This window comes from Adiantum capillus-veneris, chromosome 25 (assembly GCF_014529385.1).
Source record: "Adiantum capillus-veneris isolate H3 chromosome 25, ASM1452938v2, whole genome shotgun sequence".
Lineage (NCBI taxonomy): Eukaryota > Viridiplantae > Streptophyta > Polypodiopsida > Polypodiales > Pteridaceae > Adiantum > Adiantum capillus-veneris.
This window is the reverse complement of record NC_140955.1, coordinates 40,938,142-40,962,735: the sequence shown is the minus strand read 5'-3', so window position 1 is coordinate 40,962,735 and position 24,594 is coordinate 40,938,142. Positions and strand designations below refer to the sequence as shown.

At 43.1% G+C, this 24,594-nt stretch overlaps 1 pseudogene across 1 annotated transcript; it reads left to right on the top strand.

The window, feature by feature from the left end:
• The first annotated feature begins 3,155 nt into the window (after window positions 1–3,155).
• LOC147424763 (cytochrome P450 CYP72A616-like) lies at window positions 3,156–22,245 on the top strand (annotated as a pseudogene). The gene is made up of 5 exons (XR_015186463.1): window positions 3,156–5,538; window positions 6,199–6,422; window positions 6,513–6,757; window positions 21,050–21,416; window positions 21,689–22,245. The product of XR_015186463.1 is annotated as a cytochrome P450 CYP72A616-like (transcript).
• Window positions 22,246–24,594: the final 2,349 nt, after the last annotated feature.

The following is a 24,594-nucleotide window of genomic DNA, read 5'->3' as shown; positions in this document are numbered from 1 at the left end:
CTTTCAAGACATCTAAAATCCTGCTCTTTTTAGAGTTTTTTTCACTTATGAAAGATTCCGACACTGCTAGGTCAACTCACTTAAGCAAATTGAAGAGCTTACAATCACAGTTAGCGGGAATCAACAAAGATGTGGAAGATGATATCAAAATAGCTATCCTCATCAAAAGTATTTCAACTCTTGATGAGTATTCTAGCCTTGATACTACCCTAACAAATCTTCCTACACCTGTCTTAACTTAGGTAGAAGCCTCTCTCTTATAAGAAGAAATAAGAATTAATAAAAAAACTGAACATTTTGAATTACGAGGAGCATACCTTAGTCAAAGCAAGGAGGGCAATAAAAGTCAACGGCTATTTTACAAAGGAAGCAACTCAAAAGAACCTCAAAAGAACACATCATTCAAGGACTCCAAGAAAGGCACTGTATGCACATTTTATGGCAAAGGCAATCACACGGAAGTAGCTGCATTTTAAGCATTCAATAAGGCTAAAGGGTTTTTTACTCTTTGGGGTAGCACCCTCAATCCTTTCCCTAAATCACTCCAAGCTTAGCCGTAGCCTTGTAACTTCCTTCTTTTCATTGGTAGCCACTTTAACCTCCTTTCTTATTGGACCACTTTCCCATATTACTACAATCTCTCCCTAGATATAGGAGTTTATGAGGCTGCGAGACCTTGTTTATTCTCCTTATATAAAGGGACATTCTTTTGTATCTTTGTCTACTTGTTGCAGAACCTTAATACAATGTTAATGAATTTCGTGTCTTGAATTGTTTACTGCTTTATTAACACTATCAATCTAACAATTTGATATAGCTTTGATTTAGGCGTCCATAAATTACCTTGCATTTACAATTTGGATTTAGCACGACTAATCGACATATCTTGGACGGTTTCTCTTTAGCAATCCGTCTAACAGTTTGGAAAGGTTACAGAGAGTCACAAGCTAGTTACATATACAAGCTATAGAGTCTTAACTTGTCTACAAGGATTACAAGCTAGTCTAAGTAAGTTGTAAATTTTGTAACCTATACTTTCATATTTAGTTTACAAATAACAAAAAGGGAGGACCAATAGAAGCAAGGATTGCGAATGATGCACCTTTACCTTTTTTGTTTCCAAGAGCCCTTCCATGGCGGTAAGTATATAGGAGCTCTTCCATAACGGTAAGTATATGGTACATTTCCTAAGACATATCATTCAGTTCTTAATGATGCTGCAATTGAGCTATCCGAGTGGGATGTATATTCTTCAGTGCTCTCATTCCCTTAGCTGGTTATGTCCATGGCCAAGTCATGTTTTTCTGGGTTGCCAACAATTTTGAGTATCTTCAATTCTATTGACTCAGATACATCTTTACACCTTAGGTGTGTTGACCCTAATGTTTGCAAAGGGCTTGTCCAAGGTCGCATGGTAACTCATTGGCACAAATTGTATACAATATGCGCAACGTTGACCAAGGGGTTTGAATAGCCAAGGCAATACCAAGAGTTTTGAACCAAAGAAAACAAGGGTTTTTCTAGTGGTGTAACATTGTTATCCACATGGTTTTGATGCAAGTGAAATGGTTAGGCATCGTTACATGGTAGCAATTATGGGGAAAGTTAAGAGGTTAGCCTATGTGTTCCTTTCCTTTATCATGGAATATAAGGGTCCTCTTTGGGTATTTTATACTCTTTTGTCATTACTTCTATTACGACAATCATAGGCCTCCAAGGTGGCGATCGTTTTTTGGCACATGTTGTCAGCCACAAGGTGTACAACATGGTCTTGAAACTCGTGGAGTTTGGTTTAGCCAGTGTGGACCAACGATCATGAGGGTCCCTCTTGATCATGCCACTGAGCGCTTCCAGTTACCTCCACATATAAGTACATATTATACTTGATGGATGTCATATTTTTTGACATCACTATATGAGACATATTCCACATGTGGAGAATATGAGTCTCTGGGACTGACACTGGCACGTGTTTTCCTAATTATGTGTTGTGATGACAGAGTCCTTAAATGCTAGTCAAATCCATTTATTAGAGAATTTTGAGAACGTAGTATCAACAACAATTTTAGTGGCAAAAATTTATCAGATACCTCGTAAGACTTGTTAATGTTACAAGTAATGTTAAACAACATTAATGGATTGTTGTTTTAAGGTTTTTTTAGGCTGCAATTTTGCATACCTATTACGCATATAGCAAGGCTATGTCCCGTTAATGAAAATGTATCACTGTTTGTACCTAAGAGTGATATATTCTTCACATTCTATTATGGTAGCAAGGCTTTCAAGTAATTTCAATCAGAAGTATTTAGTTTCTTTTCGTAGAGCTATACACACATTCTATTCCTCATCTTTTATGTATGCTAGGAACGTGATATCTATCATAAGTATTGGCAACTAACACATCATTAGTCATGGGAATACAGGCTCGGATACGTTTTTGCTAAATGCATGCGCACTAGGTGCTATGGGCCCTAGTGTTTAGAAGACGCATATTTGGAGCGACATACAAATTCATGAATTTGATAGTTATGAAGCTTTTTGTGTAGTATCTCTATGGGATTTATTGTGGGTCTATCAAACAGCACACGCGATGATGGCTTGGCTTGATATTGCTTAAACTTTGTAAGTTTATTCCAATCAAGTCCACTTTTTAACCAAGTTGGTTGTTCACAATCTGTATAAATTATATGATTTTTTTGCAACTTTATGAGTAATAGAGAGAAACCCTATTGACCAGTCATTTTTGGATGATTGTTTATAAACGGTTGGGAAACACAACTCAATATCGGTATTGCTAATCATTGACAGACGGATAGGCAACTTGCAAGTGTTAATCTAGTGCTAGAGGATATGCTAAGCGCATATGTTAGCAAAAAGAAATTTGGTTTGGAAAAATTATCCCCCTATTTTTTGCTTATAATAAATGCAAAGCATTTGACAATTGAATTTAGTCCTTTCATGCTTATGTATGGTTTTCAACCTAGATCACCAATTATGACGGGTTCGCAATTGAAAAACTTTAACAGGTCAAGGATTTTCTTCAAGATTATATGGATATGGTGAAACTTGCTTGTCAAAATGTACGACAAGCACATGATAGATACAAAAAGTACGCTAGTGAGAAAAGTCTATAAGTAACGTTCATGGAAGAAAAATATGTATTTTTACGTGTGCCAAAACATTCACGAAGTCTGACAACTTGACCAACACCTAAATTATTTCTGATATACTTCGACAAGTACAACTCACTTCACATACAAATGACCGACGGGCTCTATATCGTCAAAATGCAAGGATAAGACCATATCTAGGCTTTGACCCTATTGAAAACAACCCAGACCAGCAAGCTCCACACCTTCAAGATGCAATTATATGAAACCGCATTTGGGCATAGAATCCGTTGAGGAAAACCCAGAACTTTTGTGCTCAGCCTTGAAAGCTACGCAAGCTCTGTACCTTCAAGGTGCAAGCATATGAGACCACATCTGACAACCTACTTTGTGTAATTCTGGTTTCCCTCGCAAACATAGTATACTTTCCTAGTTTGTCAACTCATTCTTTGTCGGCTCTTCGACTCATCATTCAGCATCTTGGCTCAAAACACGCATTTTAGCCACAATCTTGAGCTCAACTAGGCTTCTTTTGGCCCCCAAACATCACTAGAAAAACCTCGAAAACTCTGCTAACCAAATCAAGTGCAATATAATCTCCTCCGGGCTTCAAAACAGCCCCGAATCTGCAGCTAAATGCTCACTCCTTTCCCCCACACTTTCATACAGCTATGTGACATTTGTTGGTCTGAAATCAGCCCTCATAATTGTCGAGCTTTTCCAACATAATTCTTGGCCTCAAAATCACACACATTCATCGTCTCAGTGTGCCTCAATACAGCCTCTGAAAAATCAGTCATACATTAAGGAATTTCAGCCCCACATTTGGGCATTCCTCTGGTCCCTTTAGCCCTCAAATCCATGCCACAGAATTTAGACAAACTGTCATGAGGTTGAGCCCTCGCACAAGGCATCACAAATATCCCCATAGGAGGCAGCATTAACTGAGCCGTTCTTGAGACAACATCTACCACATGCGAAGCCGTCTCTTTACATCCATTGAAAAGAGTCCAAAGCTTCCTTGGCATGCATCTAAGAGTCTGCATATACTTTCTTCAATTCACCTTGTTGCATCCCGATTGTTGAACATACATGACTGCCCGATACATCTTGTGTTTGCTATCATAGGCTGCCCAACTTTTACATCCTATGTATGCTGATGATATGTCCTCTCCTTCTGCATGGCGTTGAGAATAATGAACACCCCAAGCTTGCCCAATAGATCTTTCTCTTGCTATCATAGCCTGTCCAACTACTTCATCCTGCCTTCACTGATAATATGCCCTCTCCGTCATTGCTCACGTTGCCAGCCACTACATGCATAAGGCTTGCAGAAACATCATAAACTTGCATACACGTACGCCAAAGCAATTATGCCCTGAAATAGCTGCCAAGTAGCAATCTAATCTGACTTCTCTCCCCATGTCAATGTTTTGCACGATGCCTCATGCCTTCAAGGTGAATGCATAGGTGATTACAGCTGAGAAAAGGGCTTCATGCATACATGTAGACCAATGCAATGCCCACCAAGACATGGCTCTGCAATAACTTTCAAGTAGCAATCTCATCTGAATTGATCTCTCCCCCCTGTCAAGGTCTTGTGCAACGCCTCATGCCTTCAAGGTGCATGCATAGGTGATTACATTTGAGAAAAGGTTCTCTCTTCGCGTCTGCTGAATAGAGTCCATAGCTTCCTGCAATCAATGCGCTCCAAGAGACTAACAGGTTCTGCTATTTTTGATGGACTTTTATTTATTTCTGACATTGGAGAAGATACTAGGTGCCTGCTGCCATCCTCTCTATAGCATGGCCGTGTCAATGGATTTTAAAAATGCCCCAAATTATGAATGGGTTAGTCCTTGCCCCGTGCTCCCGGATGATTATATGCAACGTCCTTTCCTCTCTGTGCTCTCATCCTGCCTCTGCACCCATCTGCTGCGACCCGTTTTCACCTGCCCTGCTTGCCTTGCTACCGCTGGCCGGCGCCATCTGCCTTCTTCCTGGCTGGCTTCTCAGCGTACTCGCGCTGCAATACACCTTTTAGATAATCATGGTCTTAAAAAAGGGCACATGTGAAAATGCACTTATTCTATTTAAATATTAGAGCAATGCAGCTCTCTGATGAAGCTTTGATGTAATTGTGCTGGCAAAATGGGAATCGGAATGGCTGCGTTGCTGCTCTTGTGCATCCTAGGCTTGCTTTACATGCTGGGGCAGGTGGTGAGAGCTGTGGTGTTGGGGCCTTGGTTAATCAGAAGGGCTTTTGAGAAGCAAGGTGTGAACTGCCTGCCTTATCATTTCCTGCTTGGCAATCTCCGGGAGCTGTCTCGTTTGGTCAAAGTCGCTCGCGCCTCCCCTCTTCCGCTCATCTCGCACCACATCGCTCCCACCATCCTTCCCCACGATTTTCACTGGCACAAGACATACGGCAAGAGAGAGAGAGAGAGAGAGAGAGAGAGAGAGAGAGAGAGAGAGAGAGAGAGAGAGAGAGAGGTCTGCAGTTTACTATTAAGTCCTGATTGTGCTGCTTGCTTGTCTATCTTGGGTCTCTGGTTGTTTGTTTGCGAAAACCTTTGACAAAACCTGCGTCTTCACAAGTCTCCAAAGCGTGACTTCTCTATAGTGCTAGAAGAAAACGAGTTCATGAACAGTACTACAAGCACGAAGGCTAACAGCAGTTATGTAATGCCAAGGAAGAACCAGTTGTCGATTGAGGAAGGGAGGAGACAGATTTGTTGTGAATGTGCTAGTCAAAACCATTTTAGGATTTTGTCTGAGTGCCTCAGTTTTGTGTCCAGTTGTACGAGAGGCGCCATCATGGGATCTAAGAAGTGGCATCCAGGTCTTTACTAATGGAAATGAGTAAAAAATGGCCCTGCACTTCGGCATTCTGGCATGTTTTCACAGCAAGAAGTTATACACAATTTTGTAGCTCTGTGGAAGTTATGAATGTACTTAGCAATGTCATATTTTTACAGTGAGAATGCATATTTGGCTTGAGGACTAACATTGCCTGAACTCTGTGGAAGTTATGAAAAATTAAATTTGGGTTCTTACTGGCTGACACTGCCCTCAAAGAAATTGGCAGGTGACCTGTATGTCTTCTGGATGGGCTTCCGAGCTGCCCTTACTCTCAGAAGTCCTGAACACATCAAAGATGTACTCTCAAACAAGTCTGGTCACTTTCACAAGGTGATCCTCAGACCAGAAACAAGAGATCTGCTTGGGGAATCGGTGGTCTTCTTGGAAGGGGAGAAATGGGCCCAACATCGGCGCATTGTTAGTGGAGCCTTTTATGCAGAGAAAGTAAAGGTACTTTGTTTTCAAGTTAAGTGCTTTCATGCCAAAGGCTTTGAAAACCCTGGAGTAGATATGCGCTTAATTTTATTCTGCAAACATCAGGGTATGACTCCAGCAATGGTGGCATGCATTTCTGGACAGTTGGATAAGTGGCAAAGCCAACTGGATGCTCTTGACAGCAAGGAGATTGATGTATGCGAACAATTTAAGGTTCTTGCAGCAGACATCATCGCACATGCAGCTTTTGGCAGCAGTTATGTAGAAGGAAAGGCAGTGTTGAAGCTCCAACAAGAGCAACAACAACTTGTGATCAACCTTGGACTCTCCTTGTATATTCCGGGTTCGAGGTAACATATTTTTGAATTTTACTTTTGCTCATACATAATTTTGAGCCAACAAATCTCGTTAGCTCTTTGAATTCCTTCTCCCTTTTCTACATTTTTTGTGAATTTCATGTATCCATCAGACTCGATTGTTTATGCGGTTGCCTTTAGGAGAGTGTCTCTCTCTCTCTCTCTCTCTCTCTCTCTCTCTCTCTCTCTCTCTCTCTCTGGCCTTCCTCTAGGGCATGTCTGTAACATTGCCTGCCCTTTTGCCTAACCAATGGGAAAGAGGTTCCCATCATGTGGTATATCTTAGAGTTGATGAATGAGGTAATGGGTGAGATGATGACTAAATTTCCAAAATCTGCTGTTGGAATTTGGAAAATGAGTACGGCTCTCTTTGTTATGGTTATGAAATCCTTCACTTTGGTCTCATAGGTCATTTTGGCCTTTTGAAGACGTTTAATATAACATTTCATTTCATTTCCCCCCCCCCCCCCCCCTCTCTCTCTCTCTCTCTCTCTCTGTGTGTGTGTGTGTGTGTGTGTGTGTGTGTGTGTGTGTGTGTGTGTGTGTGTGTGTGTGAGACCAGCCAGCCAGGGCGAGGGCGAGGGCTTGGCGGCAGCGGGTAGAGGCTACTCGAACAGCAGACAGCACTACATGGAAAGCAAGCAGGGTTGTTACGGCAGCTAGCAGGCCCACTGTGTCTCTGCAACAACTTACATTGCTCTGTCACATCAACACCAGTGGCAGCTGGTGAGGGCCTTGACTCAGTGCTCGCTCTATTTTTCTCTCTCGGATGGACCAACCAGCCGAGGATGGTGATGCAAGTGGCTTCACCACCCCACAAAAAATGAAAGCGACATTCAAGCGGAGGAACAGAGATAGTATACTCTCGCCAAGCTCTCTACAGGCAGGGAAAACCATCAGAGTCCAAGATGATTTAATGATGGAGAGGGTTCAAGTGATGATTAAATCGGAGCTCAGCTTAATGAGAGATGACATCAGGAAGGAGATGTACGCAAACACAAAGAGTTATAAGCATTCTATGTATGCAGATATGAGGAAAGAATTGGATAAAGCGATGCTTGGTAAGCATGATGAGATGTATCTATCTGTGAAAGGGGAGATGCAGGCTCTAATGCGGGCAGAAGTGAATGTAATGGAATGTATTATGCAGAAAAAGTTGGATGAGGCAATTGCAAGCTTTGAACCTTGGAAAACCAATGTGGAAAAGTGCATGAAGGAAAAGGACGCAGTGATTGAAGAGCTTAAAGGGGAACTTGCAGCTTGCAAAATTATGCCCAAAATGGAGGGGGGAAATCAGCCCTCGATGTTAAAGGAGCTCGAAGAAATTAAGGAGCAGGTGAGAACTCTGCACGAAGGGGATGAACAAAACTTGAAAGAGGCTTCCTCATGGGCGGAGCGCGAAGGGGAAGAACAAAACTCGAAAGAGGCTTCCTCATGGGCGGAGCGCCTTTTTAAAACACAGGAGAAGGTTGATGAAGCAGAAAAATGGATTGAAGGTGCAAAGAAAGGGAAGGCCTGGATGCCAGAAGCCGCAGAGACTTCTACCATCATCAATATGATCATTGAGGAGGAACAGAAGAGGAGGAATAGTCTATAGAGTCCTCCATGTGCGTATTATTGGTATCAAAGACACCGAAAATGTAGAAGAAGAAGTGAAGGAACTCTTGCAGCGCATGGGCATCCTGGAACCTATGCACACAAGTGCTTGGAGAGTAGGAAAGAAGGGAGTTGATGAGAAGGGAAACGTCAAAGAGAGAGCAGTTATTTTGCGTTTCCCGACTTTGGAAACAAGGAAGGAATTCCTGAAGAAGAGACCAACACTTAAGAAAACTGGGATATTTATGGGGGATGACCTTACTTTAGCACAAATAGCACATATGCAAGAGTTGATGCCAGAGAACAAGGCAGCAAGGGAGAAGGGAAAAATTGCCTTTTATAGAGGAGGGAAAGTAGTGGTTTTGGAAAGATGCACAACATGACGGTGTGAGACATATGGGACCACACTCCGGATGGCGGCATGGAATTGTAATGGATCATATAGGCTGGATGTGGGTGCCTTTGAGGATAGCTTCAGAGATAGAGACATTGTCTTTTACTTAGAGACACATCAGAAATCTGGACAGTTGATGCCAAGTGTGACTGGTTATTCATGGGAGACAGCTTGTCGGCCAGACACTAGATCCCAACATCGGAGTCGAGGTTCAGGAGGGGTAGCAGTCTTATTCAGGGAGGAGTTGCAGCCGCTATTACAGATTGTCCAGAGAGATGACCAGGTGAGATACATGTGGGTGACACTGAGAGCTGAGACGGGCAGATTCTTATACATTGCTATATGTTACTTTCCCCCTAGCACATGAGTCTATACCTCACCTAGAGGGCAATCCCCTTTCTCTATACTTGACGATGACATATGGGAGTTCTCTAGAGATGGAGATATCATTCTCTTGGGAGACTTTAATGCCAGGACGGCCAACTTCCAAACGGTATTTTATGATACCTCGGAGGAGATGCTTAGAGAGATGGATATATCGGAGATGGGGCTTGACAGACACTCACAGGATAGAGAGCACACAGAGTATGGGAGATATCTCATGGAGAGGACGACTACGCATGGTTTGGCCATACTTAATGGTCTAGAGATTTTTCCTTCGTCTAGGGGATTCACATGCTTTCCACACAGACATGGGGCCAGTACAGTGGACTATGTCATGACTTCATCGAGCTTCATCTCTAGTATTCAAGATCTCAATGTGGAACCTAGACCTGTTGGAGTAGCAGTGGACCATGCTCTCCTTACTTTTTCAGTCTCTTTCCAGTATAGTGCCTCTCAGACACCACGGAGGATTTCACACACACGGTATACTTTTACACCAGAGACGGACTCAGTTTATGTGGAGGAGATTTACAGGCGGATGTGGGCAGCCGAGCCTATATATACCGTGGAGATCACCACTCTATTGACGGAGATCTTGCATGGGGCAGCAGCAGAGGCATACCCACACACTCAACCAAATCAGAGAAGACGTTCTGGGAACATGCCTCAGAATAGTTGGTATGATGAGGAGTGCAGAGAGATGAGAGTTCAGATTCAGAGCGAGCTTATACTTGGAGTCATTAAATATAGACACTCTCGGATTGCCCTTCTGCGTTTAGTGCGACGGAAGAAGCGGGCCTTTTTAGCCCAGATGGAACGTGATTTGTATCAGCTCTTTTTGAGTCGAGATTCAGGTGAGGCCTGGCGTCTCTTCCATGAGCACTCACCTCCTCCAGTGATTACCTCTCCCGAGATTTGGGGTCAGTATGCAACATCATTATATATAGTACCTGGGCAACCACCATTACCAAACCCTCTAGAGCCACGTCCAGCCACTAGTACCTTCTTTACCACTGAGATGGTGAAGAACGCCATTGACAGGATGAGGACTAGGAGAGCATATGATCATGATGGTTTTGTGGCAGAGCACTTGATACATGCTAGAGATTTACTGTCAGAGGTTCTTGCGCGGTTGGGGACTACCCGAGTCTTGGAGATTATCTACTATTGTACCTCTCTTCAAGGCAGGGGACCCCACGGGGTGAGGGAACTACCGTACTATTATGATAGGGCACACATTGGCACGGTTGTATGCATCCATTCTTGAACAACATCCGAGTAAATGGGCAGAAAATCAGGCTGGATTCAGGAGGGGTTTCTCCACTTTGGACCATATTCTTACACTCAGAGCCATTATTGAGGAGGGTCGGGCACATGAGAGACGGATGTATTATTGCTTTGTGGACTTCCACAAAGCATTTGACACAGTGCCGAGGGCCAGATTGATGCGCAGGCTACTGAAGTTGGGAGTACCCACAGAGATCATATGGGGGATCATGGCTTTATACGGCTTAGTGGCTGGTCAGGTATGCACTCTTGAGGGGATTTTTGACATTGTTCATTCAACTATTGGAGTGAAACAGGGGTGTCCTTTGTCCCCTACACTATTTGGTATGTATGTAGATGATTTCTGACCACATTGACAGAGAGGGCGACGGAGGCGCTCAGCTAGCAGGGACATGGATCCCTTTATTATTATATGCTGATGATATTGTGTTGATATCAGAGTCACCAGAGGGCATGCAGAGACAATTGGATGCATTGCACAGCTTTGCAGAGGATAGTGGATTGTCTGTGAACCTTGGTAAAACCAAGGTTATGGTGTTTAACACCACACCACAGTGGGTCAAGAGATCGGCACCTACACTCGTATATGATCAGGACACTGTGGAGTACACAGATGAATATACATATCTGGGGTGGTATTAACGGGACCGAGGTTTACTCTGAGGAGAGCAGCAGAGACTAGACTGTCCAGAGCCTATGCGGCATTGGGAGGGCTAGGGAGGATGTGTTGGCAGGTTCAGTTTCAAGAACCACGAACAAAGCTATGGCTCTTTGATACTTTGGTTGCTTCAACTATGCTTTATGGGGTCCAGGTTTGGGGACCATCTGTGAATCATGACAGTTGGAGGAGCATGGAGAGACCCTTGGTATTTATGATATCCCGGATGATTAGAGCCAAGGCCTCTGTACCACATGCGATTATTCGAGCGGAGGTAGCCGCCCCTCCTATAGAGATTGAGACTCTTACCAGATCAGTGTCCTTTATGCACAGTCTATGGGATACACATAGAGGCAGATATACTAGATTGGCTCTTGAGTCCTCTAGATAGTTAGCGATGCAGGGAGACGCATCATGTTGGTATGTGCAGATAACCTCATGGTTTCAGAGGCATGGTTTTAGCATGGATAGATTGCCTTCTTTTTAGTATTCCCTAGATGCACCCTCCCTGCCAGTCACACGGACGGAGATCACTAGACTCATTCATCAGGATCTTATACAGTTGGACACTAGGAGGACGTGGGTAGAGCCGATGCAGGAGTTGGGCACGAAGATGGCTTTCTACAAAGAGCATCTTCTCCGACTTTCGGGAGATGGGTTTGTGATTCGTTCGAGCTACATGGACACTCATTTGTCTCATGGTTTGCGATGTGCTATTGGTCAGATTCTCACATCCTCACACCAGCTAGAGATTGAGACGGGTAGATTTAGAGGGATACCACCGGAGTCTAGGATATGCCAACTATGCGATAGAGAGCCAGAGACAGAGCTACACTACATATGCCACTGCACTGTGTATTGTGAGATACGAGGGCGCTTCCATTGCTTATTCAGGGAGGGTTTTGGACCCCTAGATAGAGTCATGAGGTATCAGGATCAGAGATGCCTTGGCTTATATCTACTTGAGCTACACCGACATAGAGATAGTCTGTTGAGGAGACATGGAGTACGACAGTCACAGAGACAGATCACAGACTTCTTTGGATCGAGGGAGCCAGGAGACCAACCACCGGCACAGGGTTGTACCCACATTCATACCAGAGGCACCCTCATTGACAGGGCGACTGAGCTCGGGAGATCGAGACGACCACGACCGAGACACAGGAGCATACTCCATCGACAGAGACTCAGTAGAGGATCAGAGGCGCTCAGCTAGCAGGGACATGGATCCCTTTGTTATTATATGCTGATGATATTGTGTTGATATCAGAGTCACCAGAGGGCATGCAGAGACAGTTGGATGCATTGCACAGCTTTGCAGAGGATAGTGGATTGTCTGTGAACCTTGGTAAAACCAAGGTTGTGGTGTTTAACACCACACCACAGTGGGTCAAGAGATCGGTACCTACACTCGTATATGTTCAGGTCACTGTGGAGTACACAGATGCATATACATATCTGGGGGTGGTATTCACGGGAGAGACTAGATTGTCCAGAGCCTATGCGGCATTGGGAGGGCTAGAGAGGATGTGTTGGCAGGTTTAGTTTCAAGAACCACAAACAAAGCTATGGCTCTTGATACTTTGGTTGCTTCAGCTATGCTTTATGGGGTCCAGGTTTGGGGACCATCTGTGAATCATGACAGTTGGAGGAGCATGGAGAGACCCTTGGTATTTATGATATCCTGGATGATTAGAGCCAAGGCTTGCGTACCACATGCGATTATTCGAGCGGAGGTAGCCGCCCCTCCTATAGAGATTGAGGCTCTTACCAGATCAGCGTCCTTTATGCACAGTCTATGGGATACACATAGAGGCAGATATACTAGATTGGCTCTTGAGTCCTCTAGACAGTTAGCGATGCAGGGAGACGCATGATGTTGGTATGCACAGATGACCTCATGGTTTCAGCATGGATAGATTGCCTCCTTTGCAGTATTCCCATGCACCCTCACGCCAGCCACACGGACGGAGATCACTAGAGTCATTCGTCATGATCTTATACAGTTGGACACCAGGAGGACATGGGTAGAGCCAATGCAGGAGTTGGGCACGAAGATGGCTTTCTCCAAAGAGCATCTTCTCCAACTTTCGGGAGATGGGTTTGTGATTCGTCCGAGCTACATGGACACTCGTTTGTCTCATGGTCTGTGATGTGCTATTGGTCAGATTCGCACATCCTCACATCAGCTGGAGATTGAGACGGGTAGATTCAGAGGGATACCACCGGAATATAGGATATGCCAACTATGCGATAGAGAGCCAGAGAGATACGAGGGTGCTTCCATTGCTTATTCAGGGAGGCTTTTGGACCCCTAGATAGAGTCATGAGGTATCAGGATTAGAGATGGCTTGGCTTATATCTACTTGAGCTACATCGACATAGAGATAGTCTGCTGAGGAGACATGGAGTACGACAGTCGCAGAGACAGATCAGAGATTTCTTTGGATCGAGGGAGCCAGGAGACCAACCACCAGCACAGAGTTGTATCCACATTTATACCAGAGGCACCCTCATTGACAGAGCGACTGAGCTCGGGAGATCGAGACGACCATGACCGAGACATAGGAGCACACTCCATCGACGGAGACTCCAGCAGAGGATCAGAGGCATTCTAGCACGACACCCAGAGTGTCATTGAGGGCCTATTCTACATTTCACATTTCACACTTCATTTTTCTTTTTTCACATTTTACATTCAATACTTTTTGTACTTGTACTTCAGACATTGTATTAGATTCACCACTTTGTATCTGATGGTCTCATAGGTCATTTTGGCCTTTTGAAGACGTTAATATATCATTTCATTTCATTTCTCTCTCTCTCTCTCTCTCTCTCTCTCTCTCTCTCTCTCTCTCTCTCTCTCCCCATCATGGCCGTCTGGATCCCTGTAGCTCCAGTGCTCGGTCGATGAGAGTGCCGGTAGTGGCTACACAACATCGACGGAGACTACATCAAAGGATTCGAGCCATACTCTCTCGATATCCAGAGTGCAGATGAGGATGGATTCTAGTAGTAGTATCTAGTTTTTTTGTACCCAGACATGGTATTAGACTCACCAATTTGTAACAGATTGGTCTCATAGGTCATTTTGGCCTTTTGAAGACGTTAATATAACATTTCATTTCATTTCATTTCTACGTCTCTCTCTCCATCACCTAGGGGACCTCTCTCGAGGCTAGGGGTTGGATCTACCACTCGCTGGTGTTGAACGAGCTGCTCATACGGTGGCGAAATGTTTTTCCATGCTCGATCATAGGATTACTCATAAGTAATCAAGTTATTTTGTTGCTATAAACCTAATTCTCGAACATCTTAGCATGCTTTCCCTTGTGGATTCTAAGTAGGATAGTTGGCCTAGTTGCTTTATGGTCAATTATCAAAACCAGATGCTTTTGATTGCTTATAAGCCCCATGGTTTATGAATCAATTGTTAGGGGTAGTGGAAGTGAATGATGGTGATTGCTTAGGATGAGTGCTCTCTACGTACACAAGGTTCCTTTTACTTAACGAGAGATATGTGAAATAGACAAAGAGAGAATGACAAAGTGAGTGAAGGTTTTGTGAGTGATATAGAAAGAAAGAAGACTAACACCAGATGGGATCCCCAAACCCCCCTCCAAGGGGCCCCTCTCTATTGGTAGAGAGGAATTTGCTTTAGATTGCACAAATGCTGACACAATGGATCTAGATGCTTGGATCTGCAAGGCTAAGGGCTGAAAATAGAAAATTCTAGTGGATCTAGGTCTGGATTTGCAAACTGACGAGGCTATGGGCTGATCTGCTATGTGATGTCGAGGGTGCTGATGAGGATGGCCCGAAATCTGAAAACGCTGTCTGATCTGCTTTGCTTAGGCTGGGATTTGCAAATGGTGGCTGATCTGCTAGGCTAGGGCAGAAATCTGCTGTTGCTAGAGAAGGTTACCGTTACAGACTTGGGCACTCCAAGTCGGAAATCGGGCACGATACACGAGAGAATCACTTACAATTTTATCACACTTTTAAAACAAAGTCGTCACGGCCCGGCGTAGTTCCGTGCCTAGAGATATTGGCCCCAAAATCTGGTGCCCCTTTCGGTATTTATTTTTATATTAATACTTGAGCAAAGTTACAACTCTCGTGGGCCCTCTTTGTTTAGTTGCTCGTCAGCACACTCTGAGGGAAAGAGGGGCCTTGGTTCTTATTTAAAGGCCCTTGGCCTCAAAATCAAAAGCAATTTACATGAAAAGCTTTTAACTCAAAAGCTACTGGCCCAAAAGCAACCAATGTGATTCGCGGAAATCCGTAGAGCCTGCCACGTGGCTCAGCGCAAAATGCAGAAGTCCGTACTGCTGTCGTGTCAGCATGCAAGCGCAATTTACGACCGTCTGTACAGTTGTCCTCGTCATCAATCCGTCCATACTGCCACATCATTAGGGCCGCCACGTCATCAGTTTGTGACATACCTCCCTCTTGAAAGAATTGTAATCGCCCTTGATTATGCCTGCAAAATCCAACATAAGCCATAAACCAGCTTAATAGACACTGACTCTTAAGTACCGACGTACTAGATGACTCAAATCCAGCACTTGTACAAAGTCGACAGTAACGTCACATCACATAAAATCTATCTAGATCTAGGACCATGATTCCTGGCAACGTATTTAGCAATCACATCTAGATCCACACCGGACCTCAAAGATATCGGATTAACTAATTCTTATTGCGATCATGTCCATAGATTTCTCAAGACGGAATGCTACATTTTGTCAATCATTCCATTTCCAATCCTGCACTTAAACACAATCACATGTGTGAGTAATCAATAATCAGATTCATTTCCGGGAATTCCAGTTCATCAATCAGACACTGAGTTCATACTGAACAGACTGTTTCAATTATTCAGTCTAGTCATATTATCGCTGTGTAGCCATCTCATCCCTTGGGAACGCTCTCACCACAGTTTCATTCAATCATTCATCAAGATTCATGATTCTTATCTCGAATCGTATTTGTACACAAATAGCAGGATCTTCTAGAAAACATTAATTTCATACATAAATCAAAGTCATCTTCAGGAAATTTTTTATTCATTCATAAAGTCATAAAACAAAATACTGTTAGGTCATTAGTGTTTTCTTTTTCAATTTTCTACCTAGCATTTGTTCTGGAACGAGTATCTCCTCTCCCGGGTCCATTTCAATCTGTCAGTCGTGCGCAAATATGTGTCCTTGTAATCCACAAGCAAAACACTTCCCCATTTTGAGGTATTCGTCTTTCTGTTCCTCTGTCAGTCAGAGACGTGCATATTTCGTTCCTCTTCTTCCGTCTTCATTTGTTGTAAGTTGATCCTTTGGATAAGTCAAGTTACCGGAATGCATAGCAAACCCTTGCTTAGCACGTCCCATCAACTGCCGTATGGACTCAGATTTCTATAACAAGCAGTAATCTCGTATCTCTTTAGGCAGTCCTCAAGCAAAATCGCTCGATTTGTTGCTTAAAACTGATCTTTCTAAAGGATGTAGGTAGAAAAACATCCGAAAATCTCTCGCAATAAGTATCCAGAGTATCTGCCTTCATCATTTGAAGATGATTCTAGGCAGTAATCATATCACATTCGAACTCTTGAGTGAGCCACGAGGAAATAAAAGTCGCTTGAACTTTAACCGGACCACCATGTTTGTGCATTCCCTTCGAATAAAAGCGAAAACCTGAAAAGGTATCAAATTTTACTGCTTGTCCACCCTCCTTGAATTTTTTGGTCTTCTTACTCTTATCTTCAAGATAGTCGTATTGATTGGCTCTATAAAAGTGCTTCCTTTTAGAATAAAACATCTAGTCACGAGAGTCCGAACTCTCAAAAGAGGAGAATCCTCCTCAGAATTGTCAAAAAATTTCCACGATCTACGGTGGGATCTTCTTGTCTGGACCTTCTTCTTGTTCTTCCATGTCTTTCGTTCTTTTGTCGTTTCTTGCCCTTTCTGTCCTCATCACTGGAATTAGAAGGGGAAGAGCTGTCGGAATTGTCAGAAGACGATGAGGACGAATTGGACACACCCTCGAAGCATACAAACTTCTTGGCTTTTTGTGCACTTCCAAAAGAAGATTGTCGACCCAAATAACAGGGTAATCTGTTCCCTTGCTACGTCTCTTTGGAGGCTTCGTGGTCTTTAATATTTGGTTCTCGTCGTTTGATCACATCATCAAGTTCATCTTCAGTGTACATCCTCGGACAGTTGGTTTCTTTAGTACGGACTTTAATGGTGACTCGATGGCCGTATGCCATTGGGAATACACCTCGTCAATCGGGTGCAGGGTCAAAAATTTCGCGTATTGGGGATCCTTCAAATATTGTAGCATCTACTTAGCACAAGAATCAACCTGCTGTTGACACTGTAGCTCCATTCTTTCGTACTGCGTAGGTCGTGGAGGCCCGTACTCTTGCTCCGATTGTCCATTTGAATTTTCGTACTTCGGGTGGGTTTGTCTGATTCTTGCGGGATTCCTCGTTTGAATCCATATTTAATTTGGGGTTCCTTATGGCTTATGCCCTGTAAGACAGAGCGATGAAGAGGGAGCGCGCTTGATGCGCGATGAAGTAAGGGTGGGAGTGGCTAATAAGTCCGGGGTTGAGGCATGAAGATTCTTTAAAAAAATTTAGTGAGATCCCTTAGCGTCGTCTTGCTCTGTTTGCTCTTTGGTAGGACCGGTATGCTTTGAGAAAAGCACACGCCTGAAGCTTTGATACTAGTGTTACAAACTTGGGTACCCCAAGTCGGAAATCGGGCACGACACACAATAGCTATTTGCTTTTCTTCAACAACTATCCTGAGAGCTTCGCGTTCCCTTTCAATGGCGGTCCGTTGAGCCTCTTGCTGTAGCATCATCTCCACACTTTCCCTTTCTACTGCGGTTCTCTAAGCCTCCTACTGGAGCATCAGCTCCATCATTGACTTCATGAAAGCCTCCATAGAGCTTGGTGCAATCCGTGGCGAGGATGGGGATGGAGGAGGTGTTGGAAACGGCTCTCCTGGTGTAGGGGCTTCTTCTTCAACTTCAGACTCATCCCCTTCACACAAAGTATCTATTCCGCTTCTGGTGATGACCATGCATTGAGTATTGGGGTACTTGGGGTTCTTGGGTACTTTTGGCACTGGATCCTTGGTACTGCTTTCAATCTGGCTTAAGAAGGCTTTATCTCTTATCCAAGCTCAACACTTTCCTGCGGATGCACCCCTTAGTGGCCTTTCGCTCACACTAAGGTTGCTTTTTCCCTCATGTCGATTGGCCTGTCACATTGTGCAAGGTACGCTCTTGATGAGTGAAGTGGAGGAACGAGGGGAGGCTAGAAAAGTCCTTTTTTGGGTTACCCGCCATTCTTCAAAAGCACAAATTAGAGAGATCGACGTGCCCAATTTGTATTGGGTTTCGTGCAATATCAAACTAGCAAAAAAAATAAAATTCTTGCAGTTCTTTAGGTTCTTTTCTTGAGTGATGATATCAAACACTGCCAAAGAGCTTTGATACCAATGTTAGGTGCATCGGAAGTGATTGATGGTGATTGCTCAGGATGATTTCTCGGTACATACTCAAAAGTTCCTTTTACTTAATGAGAGAGATGTGCAATAGACAAAGAGAGAGAAGAGAGAATGATAGTGTGACTGAAAGTTCTATGAGTGATAGAGAGAGAAAGAAGACTAACACTAGATGGGGTCCCAGGACCCCCTCCAAGGGCCTCTCTCTCTCTCTAGTGATGGAGAGGTATTAGATTGCACAAATGCTGATACAATGAATCTAGATGTTGAGATGCCGATGGGTCATGCTGTAGATGCTTGGATTTGCGAGGGTTAAGGGCTGGAAATATTAGGCTGGGATCTGAAAACGCTGGCTGATCTTCTAGGCTAGGGCTGAAATCTGTTGTCACTAGAGAAGGTTGCTGATGCCTGGTGAAAATGCTAGTGCGGGTTGCTAGATGGAAAACAGCAGAAGGCAAAGGAGATGGAAAGGATAGGGCTAGGGAGCTGAGGTCCTGAGGGCTTTAAATTGGCAAGTCACTTATTAATAAGTTAATAACTTACTTATAAGAGGTGCTTCATATGCGGATAAACTACTTCGGGCAGGTACTATGTGGGAACACTCCCAAATCAGAGGGTATGCAACTACGCTAAAGTGCGCACATCCTGCATACAGGCTCACAAGGGTGCTAGAACACTTCCTAGGCTGTCCTGAACCCAAGAAGTAGGAGTTAGCTTGTCCACATGCACATAGGGTTAGATGTGCACTTGACATTAATGGCAATGTGCAAGTTGTAACACATTATGTGATGTCCCACTTGTGAGCTGTAACACAATTTATGTTAAATAATAAAGAAATAATGCCAGGGGTGCCCGACTTGGAGGCCAACACTCTCCGCAAGGGAACTCCACCTCTTTTTTATTGTCTTAAAAAATTCAATATGAAGTGTTCTGAGCATAGTTGCCAGAAACATTCCGAAACGTTTTAGCCATTTCGGAGTTTTTGAATGTGTTTCTGACTCCTCAAGATTTTGCCCTCTTATTTTTTGACGATCATGCAGATTGTATATTCAACAAGTGGTTTGCACCCTGCTGGTGCTTGCACATCGCATACTCCTCCATTTTTCTCTTCCCCCTCTCTTCTTCTTTCAAGGCTCTCTCTCACACACACACATACAATGCACACACGTACAAGTATTAGGCATAACTAATAATTGCAGTTGGAGTCAAGTGTATATGATAGTTAACGAGAAATGTTGAGTGTTGGAAGTGTTCAATACAGGCTGCAACTAACATCTCTTTACAATATAAGGTCTTATATCTGTTTGGCATTTCCTCCCGAGCTGAAAACTCTGTTTCTCCCATTTCCCAGCCTTTTTGTTTCTCCTTGACAACTCTTGGCAACTGTGGTTCTCATTTTTGTTCCAGCTTAAAATTTGGGTCAGTGATTTTTCCGGCATGTGCTAGCCTGTTACGATATCCGCGGCTCCACTTTGTGCAATTTATGTCACACTTCTTGTCTTTTTGTTCCGTAATTTCTTTATACTATAGTCGTGCATTGCATGACATTGGTGGAAGCATATATGTTTTACTCAGTGACCAGCACACACTGCACACAAGATAATTCTAGTGCATCAAAGACATCTGCATAGAAGTCAGTGCGACCTTGAATGTGATGACCAGATACATCAAATGTGGGTCAAGACAGATTTATGAGGTATCGTGGGGATAATGATCAATGAATGTTATTCAAAATCTGGTGTGGATTAGCTTATGTGTATTGCATGGTGATCATTCCATATGTGAGGGTGGATGGCATGTTTGCATGATGACAATGTCTAATGATCTTTGGTGCTATGTCAGTTTTGACTGGTGAGACAGTGAGTGGGCTCACGCAAAACAATTGCAACCGCATTAGTTCACTAATTTATAAAGCACTACTGCTAGGGGTGCCTACTTGAGGGGTCAACAATCTTTGAAGGGGAACTCTGCCTCTTCCGTGTCGTTTCAAATTTGAATGAGAAATTGTTCACCAGGTCTTTTCCAGTTGTTGAAAGTTTGTATCAGTGATTTTCTCGTTGCCACGTGGCGCCAGCCATCTTTACACACACGCACAAGCAAACAAGCAATCCACAATGCACTCAAACAAAGGAAAAATTGTGACACATGCAACATACAAACACACAACCGAAAGCAAAAACTTGCATGACAAACAAAAAAGTAAAAGGAAGAAAATAGCACAGGGGATGGATACCAGCAGCGACAAGAGGGGGGGGTGGGGCATCGGTTCAACAAACCTGCAATTTGATCGGACATGGAGAATCGATCGGCAGGAGCCTGCGATTGGAAGGGTTCATGTGGAGCAAGAGGTAGGCTTGGAGAATCAAACGTGGTGAGCAGTTAGGGCACATCGTACGCAGGTCAGGAATGTACTCTTCAGCAAGTTGGGGCTTATCTGTCTTGTGTCTTTGCAGATTCTTACCAACTGCACACAACCGACGTTCCTGGAAATGAAAGAAGGAAATACAAGCAGCAATTGTTCATATTATCAGAAGCAGAGGAGACAATTATGTTGGAAATGATCTACTTGGGATTTTAATGGCTGCAAATAGACAAGAACTGTCAGGATCTCAGAGGAATCTGAGCTTGAGCATGGAGGACATAGTGAATGAATGCAAGACCTTTTTCTTCGCAGGACATGAGACAACAGCCACTTTGATGACCTGGACAATCATGCTATTGGCGATCAACCCTGAATGGCAAGAGAAAACCAGAGAGGAAGTGCTGCTGGTTTGTGGCAGAGAGTCTCCAACTCATGATTCTCTTCAGAACCTTAAAATAGTAAGTTAGGCTTGTGTAATCTTGTCCTCTGTAGTCCATCACTCTTTAGTAGTGATGCTTCAAATCTTTATAGGCGTATCTGTATAATCCTCCACAATATTAGTACAGAAGGCCTCCACAACAATAGAAAGTGAATTTACATATGCTCTCTGTTTGTGTATGTGTGTGTGGATTTGCACACGCATCCCGCTTGCGACTTTGAACCTATCTCTGTAGGGTTTGTTTATTCATATCTACTTGCATCAACATGCTTTCTATGTCACTATTTGCAGGTGGGGATGGTCCTCAACGAAGCGCTACGCTTGTACCCTCCCATTCCGGTGCTGGCAAGGGAAGCATCAAAAACTTTACAAGTTGGGGGCTTGAGCATCCCCTCCAAGACCTTTGTCTTCCTACCCACGGTGGAACTACACTGCGATCCAGCTCTCTGAGGATTGGATGCACTAGAATTCAATCCACAACGCTTTTCTGGGGGCCTTGCGAGTGCTTGCAAGTCACCATATGCTTTCTTCCCATTCTCCATGGGACCTCGGAATTGCTTGGGACAGAGCTTTGCATTGATGGAGGCCAGGGCGATCTTGGCCATGATGCTGCAGAGGTTTCGGTTCTCGCTCTCCCCTGGGTACAAGCACTGCCCAACTCTTTTCATCACGCTGCAACCTCAACATGGAATGCAAATCATATTTGAGAAGCTTTGAGCAGAGGAGTCATACTTGTTCAAGACTCAAGCTCATGCCATGAGGTTTTTATGCATATAAAAAACTTGAAACAAAATTGGTCCGAACTTTTGATGCAATTAAGTTGGGCTTCTTTAAGTAATGTAGCTTGCCATTACCCTAGCTTCCCAGGACTAACTCTCGTCGGGTCTTCAAACCAAGCGGTTGGATCGTTGGAGGCAAAACTAGGACACATTCACTCGCGACCGCATGTTTCAAATAAAAAGTAAACTCAGGCCCCCAAAATTAAACTCGGGGAAGAGAGAGAGAGAGAGAGAGAGAGAGAGAGAGAGAGAGCACATGTTGTTTACTTATGAAGTTAAACAGCCACATGGGATTGAAGGAACACATCGTGGTTAGGGCGTTGGGTAGGTCAGAGGGTCAAACCGTAGGCTTGAAAGGGGCAGTCGTGGGCCTCGTTTAGTCTTTCTCAGACCTCCATTCCCTTCGAGATGCTCCCTTTTCCCCTTCGCCGTTGACCCCTTGCTTGGGGACCTCAGTGCCAAAAAAAAACCTAGGTTTGATGTAATCCCATCTACAAATTTTGAAATTTACCTCTAAATTTTATATTTGAAGGTGAGAACCTATAAAATTTTGAAAAAATTAGTGTAATTCGATGTAAAAACCTTCAAATTTTATCAATTTACCTATGTTGTTTCACATATGTAGGTTTGCGAAGCTTTTGGAAAAATGTTTTTTCGAGCACTGTTTGGGGTCTTTAATCCTAGGATCTTTGAGACCTTGTGGGATTTAATGTCTAGGCACCTTGCCCCCTATTGACATGTTCTATCCATACATACATTCGATGGCTTCTCACAAATTAAATTCAGTACATGCTCCAAGCATACTAATGATACTAATGGACACTTTAAAGAGAAGAAAGCACTAATGGGAAAACAAAGGAGAGGAAAAACACAAATGTACCAATGTGAAGTAGACCACCTTTTATATGGACACAAAAGGTCTTTTGACTTTCCACCTTCATGGGTCTTTTCATTTCCTAAACTCACCCTTCACTTATGCACTTAAGATGTTTTGAAAGGCTTTTTATTTTTTTGAGATTGAGGAGACCTGACAGAACAAGAAGAGGTAAAGACCAAGGAAATTGTAAACACATACACGTACTGCATGCCCAACAAACAATCTCTTTTTGTAGAGAGTACAAAGGTTCTTGGCTTTCCAGTGTACCCACGAAACTTCTCAGATTCTAGATGATTAACTCACCTTTGCATTTGAAATGTTCATAAATTTTTTCAAAATTGTAGAGACTTATTTAGCATACTCTATCCATTACAAACTCTAGTTGGCATGCACGGTGCCAAAATGAACTATTGTCTTTGGTAAATTCAAACCAATTATATACGAATTTAGTACTCTTATCGGGGTGAAAATTTGCAAGGTGCCAAGGAGGAGTTTAATGGTTGTTGTTTTAAGGAAAGGTTATAATATAATCAATCCATCAAAATGCATTCCAAACTTTACTTGTTTTCTCCAAGTTTGGACCGATTGCTAGCGCAAAAATCTAGTGGAGGTTTTCCTTGCAATAGTCTCTACAAGGTTCATACCCTAGCAGCTTGCTAGCCAATTGAAAAGCTTCAAACCATTCCGTACAATAGCATGCACATGCACCTAACATGGGTCAAGTGAAAACATGTGCAAAAAGAGACAAAAGTCTTGAAAATTGACTAGCACAGAAGATTCACTCAAGCGCAAAAGACCACATAATCTCCCTTGCTCCTTGAAGACTTTCTATCCATTAACCAAGTAAAAATCTATTTTTGTGTAGGCTGCAAATCGACCAACTTGTTTCACAAAAAAAAGAAATTCATTTCTTACAATTTTTGAAACAAAGATTCGAGCTTCTTGGTAAATAGAATACACTTTTTAAATAAATAGAACACTTATATGTGCGGACAATATATAATATGACACCCTCAACTCTAATCACTCTCAAAACATGAAATTAATCGTTTAAAAGATTCTTATTGCAAGAAAACATGTACGTTGTGATCATTATTACAGATAACAATTAGAGCGTAGAAAAATGGCTTAACTAGATTGTAATTTGTAAGTGTTTTAAGGATTGCTCTAACCTTTGAATGTACAATTTAAGGGGAGTATTTTTGTTCATTGAAATCTTAGCTTTGTCATACACAACAAAAGATTGTAAGTGGAAGTTATGTAAGCCTTGTTATGCATCTTTGCTTTTTTCTTTTGTGTGTGAAGATTATCACATTAATTTCTATGCCCACAAAAGTTAAATGATTGTCTTTTTGACTTGTATTGATATGTATGCAAATCCATCAAAGTTTACTACCATACTATCATGAATTTTAGATTATAATGTAAAGTTTGCTTTAATCGGCAATACGCAGATTGTTAGCTGCATGAACAAATACATGCAAACATTCAATCAAGGTGACTACTTGTTGGTGGTGACACTAATGTGACATATCTATACC